At 44.1% G+C, this 22,631-nt stretch overlaps 1 protein-coding gene across 1 annotated transcript in view; it reads left to right on the top strand.

Annotated features, from left to right (window-relative positions):
• The window catches only part of LOC126088297 (probable beta-hexosaminidase fdl), an 819,052-nt gene that overhangs the window by 371,717 nt on the left and 424,704 nt on the right, over positions 1-22,631 (top strand). Inside the window, exon 2 of the mRNA XM_049906427.1 lies at positions 8,258-8,302. The gene's annotated coding sequence lies outside the window, so the exon portion shown is untranslated. The remainder of the gene's footprint in view (positions 1-8,257; positions 8,303-22,631) is intronic.

Genomic DNA, 22,631 nt, shown 5'->3' with positions numbered 1-22,631 from the left:
CTGTTACTGACGTCTCCTGGAGAGCTCTGTTTGTAGCTACGACTGCGCTCATGTCACTCGCAAACATTTTCTTTGGTTTCACCTTTGATTGTTTGCGGTGAAATTTTTTTTTCGGGCGAGGAGAGTCGCAGCTTTTCCATGGTGAAGACTGAGACTTCAGTTCTGGCTCCAACTCTCGCATCCGTATTTCATCAAGTGCAACAACCCTTTTCATAAAACGTTCCCCTTCTGTTCGATAACGTTGAAGTAATTCTTATGCTATTCTTTTCCGGCCTGCTTTCCGCTCTTCACTTAGATCAGGCGGAATAGGAAAAACCGACCGGTTAAAATCGACACAGGTATTATAACTCTGAATAACTGTTATTTTTCGATCCTTGTTTGGTGTCGGTTACAACAGACTTATTTTAGTTTTTTAGTAATAACCGAATAAAAAAACAGAAATATCAATTACCCATAGCACGAGTGCTAAAATTTTTCCTTTATAAATAAAACTTTTCTAAAAAAAAGGAGTAATTTTTATTCGTAATACTTCAATTAGTGAAATATTACGATAGTGTAGAAAATGGGAAAAGCTATTATAATAACAGTGCCGACAAAAATGGGCAAGAAACATATGGCATAAGAATTGGTACAGCATTGTCCCTGTTGCCGCTGTGTCGTGGTTTAATGTACGTGTGCACGTGCAGTGAGCGAGTTGCCCCCACCCGACTATACGGCAGTTTCTCTCTGTCGTCGCCGGACATCCGTTCTATTGCAAGTTGAGACCAGCCATAGTCTGGGAATATTTTTACTAAGTGACGTAGCAGTGAAGAACAAAGATTCATTTACTTTAAAATATTAAAGATTTGTCTGCCATTTCTGTGGGATAATAAAGGAGGAAGGAAATTACGATAGCAGTAATAAACTTAACAACAGATCAATCATAGTATACAACAAAGTTAGCTGATCTGCTGTCTCTCTCCTCATAATATGGCGTTGTTTCTGTGTTCGTTGAAAACCAACAAATAACTTGAAAAACAGAGTTTTTCAACTCTGGTTTTCATTCTTTAGCACTAACTACTCGTAATGCTCAAATAGTGGTATGATTCCCGATTAAAACACGATTTTAGAGCAGAGGGTCAAAATATTAGAATCAGTAAAAGAACACGGGTGATTTCTTATAGTATTCGATCACTTGTGACTTTTCAAGAAATGCAGCGAAAAATGGACGGACTAAGCTTTCTTTTATTTGAGTATTTAATATGGTATTTTGGTTCTATGTAGCTTAGAACTAGGAGAGTTAAAAATTTTTTGTATTTTTTCGATTTCCTATTTATTGCAGGAAATAATAGGAATAAAAGACTGAAAATAGCTTATTTCAGAAGCAGATTGTTTCAGTTAGGGCAAACTGACATGGAAAAAACATAACCGACAACTGGTCGTTTCAGCGATAACCGCCATCCCCGATGCGTAACCCATTTGGCAGCAACTCGTGTTATGATCTGTCTAGAGGAATACAAGGTTCTCTCAAGAAAGCAACACGGATTCAGAAAAGAAGTCGTGTGAATTACAATTCGCCTTACCCATACACGACATCTTGCATTCAATACATGCAGATTTCTGAAAGCTGTTCGACGCTGTACCGCGTCGTCGACTATTAATTAAGATAGTATCATACCGAGTATCTTCACGAGTATGTCATTATCTCAAGGAACGATTGACTAACAGAAATCAGTGCGTTATAATGGGTGGCGAATGTTATACAGAAAGGGAAGTGACGGCGCTGTTTGTGTAGGGAAGTATCATCGTTTGATGATCATAAGGAACTGAAGGAAGACTTGGAGAAATATTATTAGTTTACTCATATTGAGTACGAAGGGGCGATCTGCATTTACTTTCTCAGGAGAAGAAAAACTTCTTAGCCAAGATGGCAATAAAAACACTGTATTGTGGATAACCGGCTTCGGTAAACAAGGTTACTTCGTATAGGTTATTACGAGGACTATTCGGAAAGTAAGGAACGATAGGTCGCGATATGGAAACCACAATGAAAATCAAAAGTGTTGTATTTGGAACAGTTAGCTACAACTTCCAGCTACTTATCTCGATAATCACCGGTCCGTCTTAGACGTTTGTCGTAGCGTAGTACCAACTTTCCAATACCCTCGTTATAGAAGGCGGCCGCCAGTACTTTCTACGCTGGCCTACAGCTTGTTGTCCGTACCAAAATGTTGTCTTCATAGCCAGCGGGTCATGTGAGCAGAGATGAAACTCAGAGAGGGGGAGACAATTACGGGCTGTATTGTGGGTAGTCAAACAACTGAAAACGATGCAGGAGCATCTTTTTCGCCCCTGCAGAATACGGGTGAGAATTGTCTTGAAGAAGGAAGCGCACGACAGTTATGTAATGTTGGCTGCATAGCTTCAGGCGAAATTTTTGGCGGGAGACACTATTGTTCTAGGTACCTTTACGTGCTCCCTGTATGCTCATAACTAAAAAGAACGACGTAACGCGATCGACGGGCATACTAGAGACACTGCCCAACACACCTGTGCAAAACGTCATCGGATTTTCACTGTGGTTTCGATTTCGCGACCGATCGTTCCTTACTTTCCAAATAACCCTCGTATAAACATTTTGAGCCAGATGCACCCAAAATCTTTCCATTAAATCTCCAGATGCACAACAACGACATGAATGATGTGTTAACTCGTCAAAAGTAAAAGTTAAATCGCCACAACATTGCATCCGTATGATCACACGTCACGCATACTAGGGCGCCAACAGACTGACTGACAGTCATCATATCGATGAAATGTTATGGCTGTTTGTGTACATAGTAATTTTAACTTTTACTTTTGACGTGCCAACACATCATATATGTCATATGTTGTGCATCTGGAGATTTAATGTAAAGATTTTGTGTGCATCTGGCTCAGGATGTTTATAATAACCTACACAAAGACCTGATGATGGTAACATAGTTTTATCGAAACCGGTCATCCACAGTACAGCGTTTTATTGCGAACTTGGCTAAGAAGTTTTTCTTCTCCTAAGTTGGAGAAATATTTCACGTGACGTAATGAAACCTACCTCTCTTTACATTCGGATAAAGTGACATCACGTTCACTGGCTCTGTCGAGTTGTAAAAGAGCATTCGACAATGTAAAATGGTGCAAGATGTTCGAAATACCGGGAGAAATAGGTGTAAGCTATAGGGAAAGATGGGTAATGTACAATATGAACAAGAACCGAGACGGAACAATAAGAATGGACAACCAAGAATGCAGTGCTCGGATTAAAAAGGGTGTAAGGCAGGGATGCAGTCTTGCGCCCCTATTGTTCAATCTATACATGGAAGAAGCAATGACGACTGTGGTGTCACCGCCAGACACCACACTTGCTAGGTGATAGCCTTTAAATCGGCCGCGGTCCGTTAGTATACGTCGGATCCGCGTGTCGCCACTATCAGTGATTGCAGACCGAGCGCCGCCACACGGCAGGTCTAGTCTAGAGAGACTCCCTAGCACTCGCCCAGTTGTACAGCCGACTTTGCTAGCGAGGGTTCACTGCCTACATACGCTCTCATTTACCGAGACGACCGTTAACCATAGCCTTCATTTGCTACGACCTAGCAAGGCGCCATATTCAGTTACTATAATTCTGAACAGATAATATTGTGAATCATGTACCGTCAAGAGCGACGTTCATCATTAATGGATTAAAGTTAAGTATCCCACTAATTATGTCCGCTTTCTGAATTCTCATTCTTTATCATGTTCCAGACCTCACGTCAGTATAGTTCTTCCCTCCTCACGCCAGCCTGCGTGAGCTAAAACGCGTGCATTTCGGCCTCCTCTCGTAACACGGTGTTGGCTCTTCTGCAAACACAACAACGACAACAAAAGAAAGGTTCAAGAGTGGCATTAAAATTCAAGGTAAAAGGTTGTCAGTGATAAGATTCGCTGCTGGCGTTGCTGTTCTCAGTGAAAATGAAGAAAAATTACAGCATGTGTTGAATGGAATGAACAGTGTAATGAGTACAGAATATGGATTGAGAGCTGAACTGAGTACAGCGAGAAACTTAACATCAGAATTGGAGATCCCGAAGTTGTTGATGTTAAGGAATTCTGACACCACAGCAAACTAACCCATGACGGACGGAGCAAAAAGGGCGTAAAAAGCAGACTAGCACTGCCAAAAATGGCGCCATAATATGAGGAAGAAATTTCTGAGAATGTTCGTTTGGAGCACAGCATTGTTGTGCCATGAAACGTGGACTGTGGGAAAACCGGACAAGAAGAGAATGATGTGGCGCTACAGAGGAATTTTGAAAATTATATGAACTGAAAAGGTAATGAATGAGGGAGTTCTCCGCAGAATCGGCAAAACACTGACAAGAAGAAGGGACAGGATGGTAGTACATCTGTTAAGACGTCACAGAATAAGTTCTGTGGTACTAGAGGGAGCCGCAAGTTTAAAAACTGTAGAGGAAGCCAAAGACTGGAATACATCCAGAAAATCATTGAGGACGTAAGGCTGCAGTTGCTACTCTGAGTTAAAAAAGTTGGCGCTAGAGAGGAATTCGCGGCGGGTCGCATCAAACGTCAGAACACACGTCTCAAAAATAAGTAAGATATACAATAAGGAAGAGAAAGTAGCGTACAGTGTCTGATTATAGCTTTAGTGGTGAACATCATGAGGACGTCACATCGTATAATTTCTTAGGGGTAATACTAAGAAGCAATATGGAATGGGACGATCACGTAAAATCAGTTTTACGGGATGCGAATGGAAGGCATAGTTTTTTTTAAAATGATTATGAGAAAATATAACGCATCCGTGAGGGAAATGGCATACACGACGCTAGTGCAATCAATTATAGAGGATTCTTTTAAATTTTTGTGTCCTTGACAAGCAGGTATCACAACAGTCATCGAATCCAGGGGCGTCGTGCTGCTAGAATTGTAAAACGTCTTTGTAACTCATAAGAAAATGTAATAGAAATGTTGGAAGAACTTAAGTGGAATAAAGTAGTTCTTGCGAAATCCTGTACGTTAAACTTACATAACCTACATACGAAGAAAGATGTGGGACCATCAATCTATATTTTGCGCAGGGACCATGAGAATAACAGATCATTGGACACGCTATAGTCAGTCATATTTCCGTTGCACTATAGCGTAATGCAATAAGAAACAAAATCGCTAATAGTGGTACCATATACCTGCGCCACGTACAGTACAGTGGCTTGCGGAATGCACACTATCTCATTAAAAGTACACCCCAACGTAATAAGAGACTGACCAGTAGACGTCAAGGAAGGTGTCCGGATCCAGTATACAAGGAGGGGAGGAGTACCGTGCCGTCTGTAGAAAAACAGTAACAGTAGATGGATAGGTCAGGAAAGAGCTCATGGCTTCGAACGTTGGCTGAATAACAAATCCATGAGGGTCATTTCAACGCTACTAAAGCTGCGCAAGTACATTGTTGGTGATGTGATTGCATAAAGTCGAAGGAACAACTACAGCTAACCCAAACCACGCAGGCATCTTGCACTGACGGACAGGGACAGTCGAGCATTCCGGAGTATATACATCTACATCTACATATGTACTCCGCTAGCCACTAAGCGGTGTGTGGTGGAGGGCACAATTTGCGCCAACGTGATATTCACCCCCCCCCCCCTCCCACTGTTCCACTCGCGGATCGCACGAGGGAAAAACGACTGTTGAACGCCTCAGTACGAGTTCTAATTTCCCTTATCTTTGAATGGTGATCATTAAGCGATTTAAAAGTTGGTGGTAATAATATATGCTCTACATCCTGGGCGAAGATCGGATTTCGGAAGTCTATCTGCAAGTGTGTCCCACTTCAAGCTTTCTATGAGATTTGTAACGCTCTCGCGATGGCTAAATGTACGAGTCACGAATCTTGCCGCTCTTCTTTGGACCTTCTCAATCTCTTGAATCAGACCCAACTGGTATGGGTCCCATACAGACGAACAATACTCGAAGACTGGACGAACTAACGTATTATAAGCAATTTCCTTTGTTGAAGGACTGCACCGCCTCAGGATTCTACCAACAAACCGCAATCTAGAGTTCGTCTTGCCCGTTACTTGTGTAGTCTGATCATTCCATTTGAGATCATTTCGAATAGTCACACCCAGATACTTGACAGATGTTACCGCTTTAAAAGACGGGGATTATATTTTGTACTCGTACATTAATGGGGATTTTCACCTTGTTGTACGCAGGAGGTTACACTTACTAATATTGAGAGATAACTCCCAGTCATTACACCACACATTTATTTTCTGAAAATCCTCATTGATTTGTTCAAAACATTCGTGTGATACTAATTTCCTGTAGACTACAGCATCATCGGCAAACAGTCTAATGCCGCTGTCAATACCATCAACCAGATCGTTTATGTAAATCGTAAGAAGCAGCGTACCTATTACGCTGCCCTGGGGCACACCTGAAGTACCGCTTGTTTCTGTTGAAGTCACGCCGTTCAGGACGACATATTGCTCTCTTTCTGTTAGAAAACTTTCTATCCTACCGCATATGTCATCGGGTAGACCGTAAGGGCGCATTTTTTGGAGCAAGCGACGTTGAGTATAGTTACGATGGTTATGATAAATCGTATGAAATCACTCAGGACTTTCATAATGCTACCAGCAGTCCAGCTGGCTCAATGACTCTGCCTAGGGAGTCAAAAACCATGGGGTATAGTGGTCGAGCAGCCTTCATAAGCCACACATTTCGTATAGTCAGTGCTAAGTGAAGCTTAGGTTGGTGTAAAGATCAACGCCATTGGACAGTGGATGACTGGAAAGCAGCGATTTGGAGTGATGTATCACGCTATACCCTGTGACAATCCGATGGAACGGTGTGTGTCTGGTGAATGCCTGGAGAAGGTTGCCTGTTAACAAGTGCACTACCAGAAGTGAAGTGCGGACGATGTTGTGTTGCGATATGGAGTGGTTTCAGTGGTTGAGGTGTTGTCCACTCATTGCGCTCAGGAAAGCGCTATATACGGAAGGAAATGAACACATTACACAGCGTTGTGGACTACATGCCGTAGAGAAACAACTCGGAGTCGATGATTGCTTATATCGGCGTGGGATTGTACCGTAGTATGTCGCAGTGCCTGTGAGGCAATGGTTTGTGGACAGTAATACTCCCGAAATGGACTGGCCTGCCCAGAGCCCGAACTTGATCCAACGAAACGCATTTAGAATGACCCCATCATCCAACACCAGTACAGCCTGCCCGCGACGAGTTGACGATTCGCACGATGGTTGTCGGGAACGGCAGGAGGAGTGTTATGCCCCTGCATCAGAACTTGCCGAGCGTGAGGAGGTGTGACTTAGAGCTGTTTCCCGCTGTGTTGGCACCATCACCCTGAACAATGTTTACAGTAATACTTCGCGTCTATGGGCAGATTGGGTCTTAGCATCTGTTCCACAATGTGAGAATGCTTCTCCACCTGGATTGGAATCTTTCGCCGATCGAGATGTGATCACTTACAAGACCTGGCATTGTGGAATAGATGCTAAGACCCAGTCTAGACCTAGTTATGTATATAGTAATATGCCTTTTACATTGTATACTCGTTCCTGTCGTAAAGTTAGCAGTACTGGAAAAATACATGTATGGATGAAAGGACTTGGTGTACTTGCTGAAAATGTAACTCTAACTGGTGATGTAACCCTGTACTATAAGTATTAATGAAGTCTGATCTGTAGCGTCAGCCGCCAATCGCTAGATGTACATGTGGTGAACGGGGGCTCAAGGATGCAAAATTTGAAGGAAATCGAAAACTTGGCACAAATGGAACTGCACAAAGTGTTATATTGAATGGACCGATTTTTTTCCGTGGATGTCGAGTTAATTTCAGTCTTGACATTGCCACAGGGAGTACTGGAAGTGGATGGTTTACATTGGCAGCGGTCGGAGACAAATTAATGTTTTTAGAATAGTCCCGATTTTTTCCTTTTCTAGCAGCTCCACTGATACAGTACCTCCTGTGTTTTCGTCTCTGGAGGAAGAATAGGCTGCCATTCCTCCATAGATATTCAGACACCTTACTGGAACAATCCCTAGCAGACTTGAAGCCGTTGTAAAGGCGAATGGTGGACACACATCATATTAATGTGCGCAATTAGATCTCCGGATACTTTTGACCGGATAGTGTACACGTAGATGTAGTACTTTTCTTGTGAAACTTTTCCTGCCGCACCATAATTACAATATAATCTTGTTTCAGACATGGGCCGGCGTGACACGCGGAACCCTTCATCGCCCTTGTGAGGTATGTACAATCTTTCTGTTTGTCCTGTCGTAAGCTTCAGCTTTATGATAAGCCGAACAAAACAGTCTCACCACAACTTAGCCTCGTAAGATTGCGTACACTACTCAGTTTCAGTTACCTCCTCACTACCACTATTAACAACGATGCAGTATTCATGTCGAGACCTTAACAACAGTTGGTCTCTCATGGCTCTCTCATGTCTGTTAACACAACGCTCGAGTTTTTTAAACGATATGACGAAGATAACGATAGATGTGTCCTTTGTCACAAAGTTACGTAACGTATTTGCTCGTGTCATCTCTGTATTTACAAGAATTTCTCACTAAATAATTACTTTGTGAGGTAGAAGATTCACTAATTTCTCAAATGTTTCTGTCGTATGAAACGGTAAATCTAACCGTTAACAGAAGTCACAATAGTTCTTTCTGATTTCAGTACTCGGTCAATGATTGCTATCTATTATGGATGTGCGTATCAATTTCTGTGTCGTGTTGCTTTCCGGTTCAGTCTTAAATATGTGATATAAGCAACTCTCATATCAATACGCTTGTCAAGAGTAATATTTGATGAAGTACGCGCTCTACAGATATAGATTTTACGGATACCAGCCTGATAATCTGTTACCTAAACGCGAACGATTTAACATGCACCTAAGACTGACAAAAAAGTTCACCAGGTGTTCACCAGGTTAACACATCGAATGACAAGATGATGTATAAAGACACTCTGACATAAAAAGTGAGGGACACGGAGATGCCGCATACTCGTGTAAGACAGCGCTATCAGAAACTTTGAAACGAGCCTTATCGTGGCTTTCAGTTTCGCCATCTGTTCCAGTGTGGATCTGTGAGGCGTTCGAATGTGACAGCGTAACCGATGCTGGACGGCGTAGTGCAGAAATACTCGTCGTCAAGGTTCTAGTTTATTACGTCTGACCACTACAAGGGAGGATCGCATTACTGTGCACCAAGCACATCTAATCCCCTCACTTCTGCGTCTTCGAGAACAAGTAATTAATTCTCTGCAACATTCAGTGCCTTCCTACACCGCCTGCCTCTGTGGCCGAGAAGTTCTAGGCGCTGCAGTCCGTAACCGCGCTGCTGCTACGGTCGCAGGTTCGAATCCTGCCTCGGGGGCATGGATGTTTGTGATGTCCTGAGGTTAGATAGGTTTAAGTAGTTCTAAGTCTAGGCAACTGATGACCTCAGATGTTAAGTCCCATAGTGCTCAGAGCCATTTGAACCATCTGTTACCTGTGACACTATCGTGGTGGTATTTTTTAACAACGTTCTTTCACATATGGACGTATTTCAGTGACCAGTGTGCGTGATGTTGAGGTATTCCCGCGGCCCTTAAGATCTCCAGATCTGTCCCAATAGAACATGGATGCGCAGCTATTCCATTGCATTGCCAGTATACAGAATAAAAAGTGTTCAAAAATGGTTCAAATGGCTCTAAGCACTATGGGACTTAACATCTGAGGTCATCAGCCCCCTAGAGTTAGAACTACTTAAACCTCTCTAACCTAAGGACATCACACCCATCCGTGCCCGAAGCAGGATTCGAATCTGCGACCGTAGCAGCCACGTGGTTCCGAACTGAAGCGCCCAGAACCGCTCGAAATAACAAGTGTCAGGAACAACAGTCGTGTTACATGTTGCCTCAGGAGAGGATACAAAGGTTTTATGACTCCCTTCCCAATCGAATCAGAGCATGCGTGAAGACCAGAGGAGACGCAATGTTGATCTGGTAAGCGAGCTCATACTGTCAAATTCTCTGTAAATTTGACTCCATTGTGCAATCACGTAATACTTTGCCTGAAAAAAAAATTCATACACCTGGAGAGACGACATCGATTTTGATCCAACATGGCACATGCCACCTGAAGGATAGTAGATGTACTGATAAAGGTTTCAACGTCGTCCGCCAATAGATGACGTAGTGGCTTAGCTACCAGAGCGCCATCTGTGTCTGCCTTTTAATAGGAAATGTTCGCAATGTGGTGCAAACTTGTGAAGCAAACAGGCAACCCAGCCACGCAGGCGCACTCGTGCTTCGTACGGTCACCTGAGCGAGTCTGAAAGGGGTTAAATCGTGGCCTTGCTAGTGGCGGGATGCTGCTATCGGAGAATTGCCACGCACGTTGGACGCGCCGCGTTAACTGTGCAACGATGGTGAAGTCAGTGGTCACGTGAACATTCTCACACGCGTTGACGAGGTTCTGCACGTCAACGCAGTACAGACGTCCGCCAGCATCATCGTGTTGTAATGTTGCACAGCTACCAGAGCACAGACAGGACGGCTTGTGAGTCCCAGACGTGTCAACACGAACTGTTGCGAACCGGTTATTAGCTGTGGGACTACGGGCACACATATCTCTACCAGCCTTCCAGTTACGCCACAAGCTTGACTTGTGCCATCAAAGGATCACTTGGAAGATGAAATGGCGCGCCGTGGTCTTCAGTGACGAAAGCAGATTCTGCCTGCACGCAAATGATGGTCGTTTGCGTGTACGACGTAGAAGACCTGGTGAGCGCTGTCTCGTAGAGTGCATTCGTTCACGACACGTTGGCCTCAGAAATGGTTCAAATGGCTCTAAGCACTATGGGACTTAACTTCTGAGGTCATCAGTCCCATAGACTTAGAACTACTTAAACCTAACTAACCTAAAGACATCACACACATCCATGCCCGAGGCAGGATTCCAACCTGCGACCGTAGCATCAGCGAGGTTCCGGAATGAAGTGCCTAGAACCGCTCGGCCACAGCGGCCGGCACGTTGGCTTCACCGCAGGCTTTATGGTCCAGAGTGCTATAAGCTACAATTCTTATTTACCTTTGGTGTTTCTTGAGAAGAAGTTGATCTGCGCTCGGTACGTGTAGAATGTTGTTAGACTCTTTCTTCGGCCGTTCTTGCAATAGGAAGGTGATGTGTTGTTCCAATAGGATAATGCTCGCCCACACACTGCCCGTGAAACTCAACGTGCTCTGTAAGATGTGCAATAACTTCCTTTGCTAGCACGATCTCTGAACGTGTCTTCCATTGAGCACATTTGGGATACGATGGGACGAGATGTCTTGATGACTCAGCACAACCAGGAGCATCTTCGAAGATGTCCAACGTAGCCTCGGAAGAAACGTCAGGGATTGAATAGTTCCATGGACTACGGCCATACAACCCTGAAAAATTCTCAGCAGTTGAAATATCCGGTCGTGAAAGCCTTCATTGTATGACAGTATTCTCTATCTGCACTATCGACTGGATGCCAGTCAGCGTACGCATAGCTGCCCACGTATTAATGTGGATGTTTCAGCACGGCTCGGTACCTGGTACCTCAGAGCCGCTTGTGCTACTGATCTGTAAATGTGACCATTCCACGTACACGTCACGCACTTTTGCAACAATAAATCTTGAGTCAATTGGAAACCTCCAAAGGGTACACTATTTTTTTTCTGAGAGCGTAACATCACAGACCTTCTCAAACCGCGAAGTTTCATTTCGCTTCCTTCTCCCCTTTGGGTGCATCAGTCTCTTTTTTTCTTTTTTTCCAGGAAGTGTATCTGAATTTGCACAGGAGGCGTAGCATATTTCTAACCAAATATACAGCAAAAGGTGTGCGTTAGCTTCCCACTAGAGTACCGAAAAAGAATTTATCTCATAAACAAACGATCAACAAGAGCAAAACAAGATCGACCACATGCAGCCAGAACGAAAAGGGTAAAAATATGTACTGTAACGTACTGCATAATGTTACTTACTACGGTAATGACAATGTAAAATGCAGAACGTGCATCATATGAAAACTATGTCAGTCCCCTGATAATTTCTTCAAATGGTTCAAATGGCTCTGAGCACTATGAGACTTAACTTCTCAGGTCATCAGTCCACTAGAACTTAAACTACTTAAACCTAACTACTGAAACCTAACTAACCTAAGGACACCACACACATCCACGCCCGAGGCAGGATTCTAACCTGCGACAGTAGCGGTCGCGCGGTTCCAGACTGTAGTGCCTAGAACCGCTCGGCCACCACGACCGGCGATAATTTCTTCAGCAATATTACCTAAAAGTAAAATTTTCCTTTTGTTCCACGTCTTTCTGATCAGTGAAGCCATGATAACTACTTGCTGGTTCGTTTTCCTACTCCTTCTTTATTCTCTTTACTGAGTATTTGGAACAGTCTGGGGTTCCTGCAACCTACTCAATGAAACTGTTTAATGAGATTTTTTGTCCCTAGTTTGCCTCTTCTGATTGGAATGTAATGGCACTGCATATAACCGTATTTATCTGACAATTATGAACTTTAGCCGCACCTGTGATGCCGGAAGACAGCAATGCCATGTTATGTAATGAAGTAGGTGTTGTTGGCAAACGATACTAGCGCTCGAATGAGGTCGAGATTTCCTGATGCAGTATCGAGTGCTGATAGAACAATTACGTGAAAATTCACTCAAGTGCCGAGAGAAGGTCACGGTTAAAGCAGGCTCAGACATGGTAATTGGATGTCTCTATAGGCCCCCTGGTTCAGCAGCTGTTGTGGCTGAGCACCTGAAGGATAATTTGGAAAATATTTCCAGTAGATTTCCCCACCATGTTATAGTTCTGGGTGGAGATTTTAATTTGCCGGATATAGACTGGGAGACTCAAACGTTCATAACGGGTGGCAGGGACAAAGAAACCAGTGAAATTTTTTTAAGTGCTTTATCTGAAAACTACCTTGAGCAGTTAAACAGAGAACCGACTCGTGGCGATAACATATTAGACCTTCTGGTGACAGTGATTTCCCTAAATCACTCCAGGCAAATGCCGGGATGGTTCCTCTGAAAGGACACGGCCGACTTCCTTCCCTAATCCGATGAGACCGATGACCACGCTGTCTGGTCTCCTTCCCCAAACCAACCAACCAACCTTCTGATGACAAACAAACCCGAACTATTTGAAACAGTTAACGCAGAACAGGGAATCAGCGATCATAAAGCGGTTACTGCATCGATGATTTCAGCCGTAAATAGAAATATTAAAAAAGGTAGGAAGATTTTTCTGTTTAGCAAAAGTGACAAAAAGCAGATTACAGAGTATCTGACGGCTCAACACAAAAGTTTTGTCTCAAGTACAGATAGTGTTGAGGATCAGTGGACAAAGTTCAAAACCATCGTACAATATGCGTTAGATGAGTATGTGCCAAGCAATATCGTAAGAGATGGAAAAGAGCCACCGTGGTACAACAACCGAGTTAGGAAACTGCTGCGGAAGCAAAGGGAACTTCACAGCAAACATAAACAAAGCCAAAGCCTTGCAGACAAACAAAAATTACGCGAAGCTAAATGTAGTGTGAGGAGGGCTATACGAGAGGCGTTCAATAAATTCGAAAATAAAGTTCTATGTGCTGACTTGGCAGAAAATCCTAAGAAAATTTGGTCTTACGTCAAAGCGGTAGGTGGATCAAAACAAAATGTCCAGACACTCTGTGACCAAAATGGTACTGAAACAGAGGATGACAGACTAAAGGCCGAAATACCAAATGTCTTTTTCCAAAGCTGTTTCACAGAGGAAGACTGCACTGTAATCCTTCTCTAGATTGTCGCACGGATGACAAAATGGTAGATATCGAAATAGACGACAGAGAGATAGAGAAACAATTAAAATCGCTCAAAAAAGGAAAGGCCTTTGGACCTGATGGGATACCAGTTCGATTTTACACAGAGTACGCGAAGGAACTTACCCCCCTTCTTGCTGCGGTGTACCGTAGGTCTCTAGAAGAGCGTAGCGTTCCAAAGGATTGGAAAAGGGCACAGGTCATCCCCGTTTTCAAGAAGGAAAAAAAGGGTTCAAATGGCTCTGAGCACTATGGGACTCAATTGCTGAGGTCATTAGTCCCCTAGAACTTAGAACTAGTTAAACCTAACTAACCTAAGGACATCACACACATCCATGCCCGAGGCAGGATTCGAACCTGCGACCGTAGCGGTCTCGCGGTTCCAGACTGCAGCGCCAGAACCGCGCGGCCACTTCGGCCGGCTCAAGAAGGGACGTCGAACAGATGTGCAGAACTATAGACCTATATCTCTGACGTCGATCAGTTTTAGAATTTTGGAACACGTATTGTGTTCGAGTATAATGACTTTTCTGGAGACTAGAAATCTACTCTGTAGGAATCAGCATGGGTTTCGAAAAAGACGGTCGTGTGAAACCCAGCTCGCGCTATTCGTCCACGAGACTCAGAGGGCCATAGACACGGGTTCGTAGGTAGATGCCGTGTTTCTTGACTTCCGCAAGGCGTTCGATACAGTTCCCCACAGTCGTTTAATGAACAAAGTAAGAGCATATGGACTATCAGACCAATTGTGTGATTGGATTGAAGGGTTCCTAGATAACAGAACGCAGCATGTAATTGTCAATGGAGAGAAGTCTTCCGAAGTAAGAGTGATTTCAGGCGTGCCGTGCCGCAGGGGAGTGTCGTAGGACCGTTGCTATTCACAATATACATAAATGACCTTGTGGATGACATCGGAAGTTCACTGAGGCTTTTTGCAGATGATGCTGTGGTGTATCAAGAGGTTGTAACAATGGAAAATTGTACTGAAATGCAGGAGGATCTGCAGCGAATTGCCGCATGGTGCAGGGAATGGCAATTGAATCTCAATGTAGACAAGTGTAATGTGCTGCGAATACATAGAAAGCTAGTTCCCTTATCATTTAGCTACAAAATAGCAGGTCAGCAACTGGAAGCAGTTAATTCCATAAATTATCTGGGAGTACGCATTAGGAGTGATTTAAAATGAATGATCATATAAAGTTGATCGCCGGTAAAGCAGATGCCAGACTGAGATTCATTGGAAGAATCCTAAGGAAATGCAATCCGAAAACAAAGGAAGTAGGTTACAGTACGCTTGTTCGCCCACTGCTTGAATACTGCTCAGCAGTGTGGGATCCGTACCAGATAGGGTTAATAGAAGAGATAGAGAAGATCCAACGGAGAGCAGCGCGCTTCGTTACAGGATCATTTAGTAATCGCGAAAGAGTTACGGAGATGATCAGTAAACTCCAGTGGAAGACACTGCAAGAGAGACGCTCAGTAGCTCGGTACGGGCTTTTGTTAAAGTTTCGAGAACATACGTTCACCGAAGAGTCAAGCAGTATATTGTTCCCTCCTACGCATATCTCGCGAAGAGACCATGAGGATAAAATCAGAGAGATTAGAGCCCACACAGAAGCATACCGACAATCCTTCTTTCCACGAACAATACTAGACTTGAATAGAAGGGAGAACCGATAGAGATACTCCCGGTACCCTCCGCCACACACCATCAGGTGGCTTGCGGAGTATGGATGTAGATGTAGATGTAGATGTAGACAAGCGATCGCGAAAACTAAAGAATTGCCACAAGTACAAACTATAGCTCTGCTTAAAGTTTGGCAGTTTCGTGGAACACAGGTTTAAATTGTAATAAATCCTCCCACCATAAAGATTCGTAATCGAATGTACAATAAAGCTCACTTAGAACTGTTATAGATACCATACATAAATATTTGTCGTGATTTTTTTGTGCAGAGATAACAGTCAAAGGCGAAAGTATTGTCCTTCAGAAATACTACTCAAATCTGGACCCAATAGCGAGTTTAGTTTTGTTATTAGAGACTATAATAATTTATCAAGTGAGTTAGAAATGAGAATTTCGGTTCCTGTTCACGTATCAGAATAACGTGTAAAGAAGTTAATCACCTTCAAATCTAGATGGTAACATTCAGATGAAACAAGAACAAAAATTAATTCGGTATTGAATGTCTCGTACAAGAAATATATCATATTAAACTGGTAATAATTGCGATCGTTAGAATAAATGACAACGTCCATCCACGTTGTAAATACCATTGCTGTCTCGCCGCTAGTTTCTGGCGGTCACACATTTATGAATTAATATATTTCGTGTCTAGAGGGAACCTTTCGTTGTGGAGATAGTACCAACATACGTCACCACATTGCACCACCACCTACACATCGAGAATTAGATTAAATGGTGATAGTTATTATTTATTTATATGCATGCAGAACCGCAGCTCCATCGACAGATCTCCAAAGGTTGCAGATTACTTCTCGGCGTTTTGTCATCAGGGACCTAAGGTCTTAGGCGGCTCGTTACAGAGTTATTGCAGTTCGTTTGTTTTCTTGCCCCAATCAGCTGTACTCTGAAGTACTCTGAAAACAGAGTATAGCAGTGCTGATGCCGACAGTATGCGCTGTCGTGAGTGGAAATAAACTTGTTCCATTCACTCACGGTGATTGCTGTTGCAACAATAATGCTGTATGAATGCAGAGTCTCGCGGCGATAACATTGAATAAAATGTTCTCGGGTTTCCAACCGCGTCAATTGCGCGAGCTATTTAGGCACACTCTTACGTCCTCCTATTTCGTGTACAGCGGCCGGTATTATGATCAGACAGACGATGTAGCAATGGGTAGCCCGTTGGCTCCAGCTGTTGCAAACCTCTTCATGGAGAATTTTGAGGATATTGCCGTAGATACTGCGCCATAGAAGCCGAAGTGTTTCTTTCGATACGTTGACGACACTTTCGTCATTTGGCCACACGGACGCGAGAAACTAGACGAGTTTTTGGAACACCTCAATGGCATCAACAGTAATATCCAGTTCACCATGGAGGTGGAAAAAGATAATGCATTGCACTTCCTCAACGTCCTTGTCCACCGTAAACGAAATGGGTGCCTTGGCCACAGCGTCTACAGAAAGCCCACCCACACACACCCAATTGCACGGTACCAGCCATCATCATCCAGCACAGAAGCATTACAAACATTGGTGCATCGTGCAAGAGTAATATCAGACGACGACAATCTGCCCCACGAACTGAGCCACCTACGCAAGGTTTTCAGGAATAACGGCTACAGCGCCCATCAAATGAAAGAAGTGATTTCTGGGAAATATAAGATTAAGACCACCGACGAAGAGCAGGAAAAGAAACTTGCTTTGCTGCCATTCTGTGGCTCTGTGTCGGGCAATATAAGCCACCTGTTGAAAAGACACAAGATCAAATCGATCTTCAGGCCTCCAACGAAAATCCGTCAATTACTGAGAACAGTTAAAGACGCAGTAGGTCTCAGAACAGCTGGAGTCTATGAAATACTTTGTGAGTGTGGCCAGAAGTACATCGGACAAACAGTGCGCACTGTGGAACAACGCAGGAAAGGACATGAGAGGTATTATCGCCTACGCTATCCACAGAAATCTGCGATAGCTGAGCATGCGTTAGAAAACGGTCACAACATAAAATTTGACGATACCTCTGTCGTGGCTCGCACTAACGGCTTCTAGGACAGTTTAATAAAGGAAGCTATTGAAATAAAAATTACCGCAAACACCCTGAATAGAGAGGGTGGCTTGCAGCTCAGCGCTGCATGGGATCCAGTGATCGCGCGGTTGAAGAGGGCACATCGAACGCCGACTCAAAACATGCCCATATATGGCAATGTCACGGGCAACAGTGACGTCACAGACGGCAGCTAGCGTATATAAGAGCACAGCAACAGCCCATTGGCAGTCATAACACTTGACAATGGCCAAGGAGTGCTTGGCCAAAAGCCCGTGTAGTTTTAATCAATTCACGCGGTTCGAAACCCGAGAACATTATATTCAACAATAATGCTCACTTTACTCTTAGCCTTCAAGTCTGCCTTCAGTACTGAAGTGTTGTGTGTCTGGTTTGTTTTTCCAGCTGTGTTAATTGTACTTTAAGAGTGACACACAGCGGTATGGATAGGTTTGCTTGAGAAGAGTTGGCCGATATGCACTTGGTGTTTGGTTTCACTAAGTACAGCGGACGAGCGGCGGGACGTTCGCTATGTTGAGCTATTCTCGCAGCCACGGCAGCCACGTCAGAGTTCTTTTGTATCTGTATATAGGCATCTACGAGAAACAGGATGTGCTGTACGTTGTGATGATTGCTCAAAACAGTGTTTTTCATTGGTGTTACGTATTTGCACAGAAACGTAGGCAATTGTGGTAACAAACTGAGTAAGTCATAATTACAATTTGTACCCAATTGGATCTGCTGCGTCGTAAATGTCAAATAAGGACATTATTATAATAATGTCATGAGACCAAAGACACTGCTTTGTTTGATCATATTGTCCAGTGCTATAGGCCCATTTCGGCGTGATTAGCATCTCCAGGTTATCTGGGAAAAGCACATGATGTGGTACAAATTTGAAAATTTTAAGTAGATAATGTAACGTACTGTTGAATTATGCTTTGTTACGTATATCAGCTTGTCTTGATGTCCATCTGACATCGAGTCTCATTTTCTGTCAAACTGTTGTATAAGATTGCTCCTTTGATGCTGCTGGATCTGTAGTAGATGTTAAACTCTTTATTTTGAAGCAGTTTTTCGCGTCACTGTCGAAATATAACAGTTTATTTCACGCAAGTAATATAATATAGCAGAAATAGCAAAATTATGACCTAGAGAATACCAAAAAAAGCAAACAGTTGGTAACCGTGTAACATCGCTGATTCAACTGTCAATACCCCAAACGTCATTATAAAACTAACTTCCATAATTCGACATCTACATACATAACTGCTCCAACAAAATGTTTAACATCTACTATAGCTCCAACAACATCAGAGGAGCAAACTTACACAATAGTGTGACAGCAACTGAGACATCGATGACATTTGGGAATCAAGACCACCTAAAGTATGTAAAAATCCCTAATTGTATATAATACGTTAAACATCTACTTAAAAATCTGAAAAATTGTACAAAATTATGTAATTTGCATAGATAACCTGAATATAGCAACCACGCTGAAATAGGTCTAGAGCAATAAACAATATAATCAAGCACAGAAGCGTCTTTTGTCTCATAACATAATATAATAATGTCCTTACAACAATATTTACGCTGTTTCTCAGTGTCGAGGAACTGGAGACCAGGGGTTGAGCGGTTCTAGGCGCTTCAGTCCGGAACCGCGCGACTGCTATGGTCGCAGGATCGAATCCTGCCTTGGGCATGGATGTGTGTGATGTCCTTAGGTTAGTTAGGTTTAAGTAGTTCTAAGTTATAGGGCACTGATGACCTCAGATGTTAAGTCACATAGTGCTCAGAGTCATTTGAACCATTTGATGTACTGTTGGAAAGAGCAAACTCTAGAGTTTTACATGGTTGCCGCTAGGTAGCAGCAGTGTGCACCCACTTCAGTTGTAATACAAATGGTGTCGGGAGAACAGAAAGCGTTTTGTGTTCTACGCTTTGCACAGTGCGTGTCAGTAAAAACTGTTCAGCGTGACTTTCGTACTAGCTATGGTGTGGATCCTCCTACAGCACAGAATATTAGGCGATGGCATGAACAATTCCGAGAAACAGGTTGTTTGTGTAAAGGCAAATCGCTGGGCCGTCCCCGACTGGGTGACAGACATCGAACGCATCCGCCATAGTTTCACAAAGAGCCCCCCGAGGTCTGTCCGGCGTTTGTTGCGTCGACTTTTACATATGAAACCATACAAAATTTAGCTACTGCAAGCTCTTTGTGAAAGTGAGAAACAACAACATGTGGAGTTCTGTAATTTCGTTCTTGGCAAGATGGTGGATGACAGTTTTCTTCCACGCTTAGTCTTTAATGACGAGGCAACATTCCATTTAAATGGAAAGGTGAACCGTAATAATTTGAGAATATGGGGTACGGAACAACGACAATATGAGAGGGACTCTCCAAAATTTAATGTGTTTTTTGCAGTTTCACAGGAAAAAGGTGTATGGTCCATTTTTCTTTGCCGAGAACACAGTTACAGGAAGCACATATCTCTATAAGCTTGAGAACTTTCCTTTTCCAAAGTTGGAGACTGATTCGAACGACTTGACTTGCTAACAGTATGGGGCACTGCCACGCTGGCATCTAGAAGTGCGGGAATTTTTAAATCAAAAATTGGTTCAAATGGCTATGAGCACTATGGGACTTAACATCTGTGGTCATCAGTCCCCTAGAACTTAGAATTACCTAAACCTAACTAACCTAAGGACATCACACACATCCATGCCTGAGGCAGCATTCGAACCTGCGATCGCAGCAGTCACGCGGTTCCAGACTGAAACGCCTAGAACCGCACGGCCACACCGGCAGGCTTTTAAATCAAAGGCTGGCCGCTGTGGCCGAGCAGTTCTAAGGCGCTTCAGTATGGGACCCCGCTACTGCTACGGTCGAGGGTTCGAATCCTGCCTCGGGCATGGATGTATGTGATGTCCTTAGGTTAGTTTGTTTTAAGTAGTTCTAAGTCTAGGGGACTGATGACCTCAGATGTGCCTAGAGCCATTTTTTAAATCAAAGGATTACTGAACGATGGATCGGTCGCACTGGGCCGAATGATTCAGCCTTACATTACTGGCCCCCAAGGTCACCGGACCTGAATGTATGTGATTATTTCTTGTGGGGTCCGGGCGGCTCGCTCCGTCGGAGGTTCGAGTCCTCCTTCGGGCATGGGTGTGTGGGTCGTCCTTAGCGTAAGTTAGTTTAATTTAGAAAAAGTAGTTTGTAAGCTTAGGGATCGATGACCTCAGCAGGTTCGTCTCACAAGACCTTACCACAAATTTCCAATTTTTTCTTGTGGTGGTTTATAAATGACTCTGTTTTGTGCCTCCAAAAGATGGTTGAAATGGTTCTGATCACTATGGGACTTAACATCTGAGGTCATCAGTCCCCTAGAACTTAGAACTACGTAAACATAACTAACCTAAGGACATCACACACAGACATGCCCGAGGCAGGATTGGAACTTGCGACCGTAGCGGTCGCGCGGTTCCAGACTGAAGCGCCTAGAACTGCTCGGCCACATCGGCCGGCTTATGTGCCTCCGTTACCAACAACAATGATTGAACTGAGGCATCGCGTAACAGCAGCTGTAGAAGCTGTAACTCAAGACATGGTCGCTGCAGTGTGGGAACAACTTGAATACCGCGTTGGTATCACAAGGGGGCATATTGAACACCTATGAAAAGGTATGAAAAAAAACTGAGTTCACGAGCCAAATCAGATGATTCTTTTTTATGTGTATATTAATAGCGCTGATACATGTCATAGTGATAGTACCAACAAATGTCTGTAGAACGTGGGTTGATCGAAAGCTCGAGGAAAGCCCGAGATTTCGCGAGCTGTGACGTCAACTACACGAACAGTTCGAGTTGTTACTCAAGCTCAACACTACAGTAGAGATATAGCAACTCGTTCGACCTATACTTGAGTATTGCTCATCAATGTGGGATTCGTACCAGGTCGGGTTAACGGCGGCGATAGAGAAGATCCACAGAAGAGCGGCGCGTTTCGTCACAGGGTTATTTGGTAAGCGTGATAGCGTTACGGAGATGTTTAGCAAACTCTGCAAGAGAGGCGCTCTTCATCGCGGTGTAGCTCGCCGTCGAGGTTTCGAGAGGGTGCGTTTCTGGATGAGGTATCGAATATATTGAAACAGGAAAGGGAAATGACTGTGGCACGTAAAGTGCCCTCCGCCACACACCGTTGGGTGGCTTGCGGAATATAAATGTAGATGTAGACGTACAAAGTACACAAGTACTAAGCTGAAGTCAACCGAAGCGCCAGCTTCTTCGAAATGGACTCGCCCGGCGCTCACGAGGAGAATGCGTTTGTGCGTCGGTGCCGCGTTATCTTGCGCGAGCTCTGCAAGCAGCGAGCGAGTTGGGCAGCATACGCACCCTCCGAGCAGCACGTTGACGTTCCCGTGGACTCCTGCGTGCGCCGAGGCGGCGGGCGGCATCCCGTGGGCCCTCGCGTCTGGGGACCCCGGTCGGGCCGTCGCTCCGGGCCCGGACACCAGCGACAGTGAAGCCGCTCCCTGCTGCTGCTGTGACGACATGCGCCTCACACTGTCCTCACCCCGAAGTCCCCACTCTCCGACACCACTGTCTCTCTAACGGGACATTTCCTCCGTGTACAGACCATGCACTCTGCCCACTTACAGAGGCGAAGTTATTCACTATATGGTGCTACTTTCGAACGTCACTCACGAGTCGACAGTCCTTATCACCTGAGCCGAACTGTCCCGCTGACTTCCTCAGTCACTGAGTCAAGGACTTCTCCTAGCTACAAAGTTCACTGTCAGTAGCAAACTTTATACCTCAGAGGCGTCACTGGCAATTTTACATCTCGACGCAGCTCCACGCATCTAACAACTATCTGTCTCACCCCTTGTGCCGCACTGTCCCACAGACTTCCCCAACGGGACAATCGAGAAGCTTGTAGCAGCTACAACAACCAGATCACAATCGCCCTAGGCACACATAAAGGTTCCGTGCCATTCTC

Source organism: Schistocerca cancellata, chromosome 6, assembly GCF_023864275.1.
Source record: "Schistocerca cancellata isolate TAMUIC-IGC-003103 chromosome 6, iqSchCanc2.1, whole genome shotgun sequence".
Classification (NCBI taxonomy): Eukaryota; Metazoa; Arthropoda; class Insecta; order Orthoptera; family Acrididae; genus Schistocerca; species Schistocerca cancellata.
This window is presented reverse-complemented; position numbering and strand designations above follow the sequence as displayed.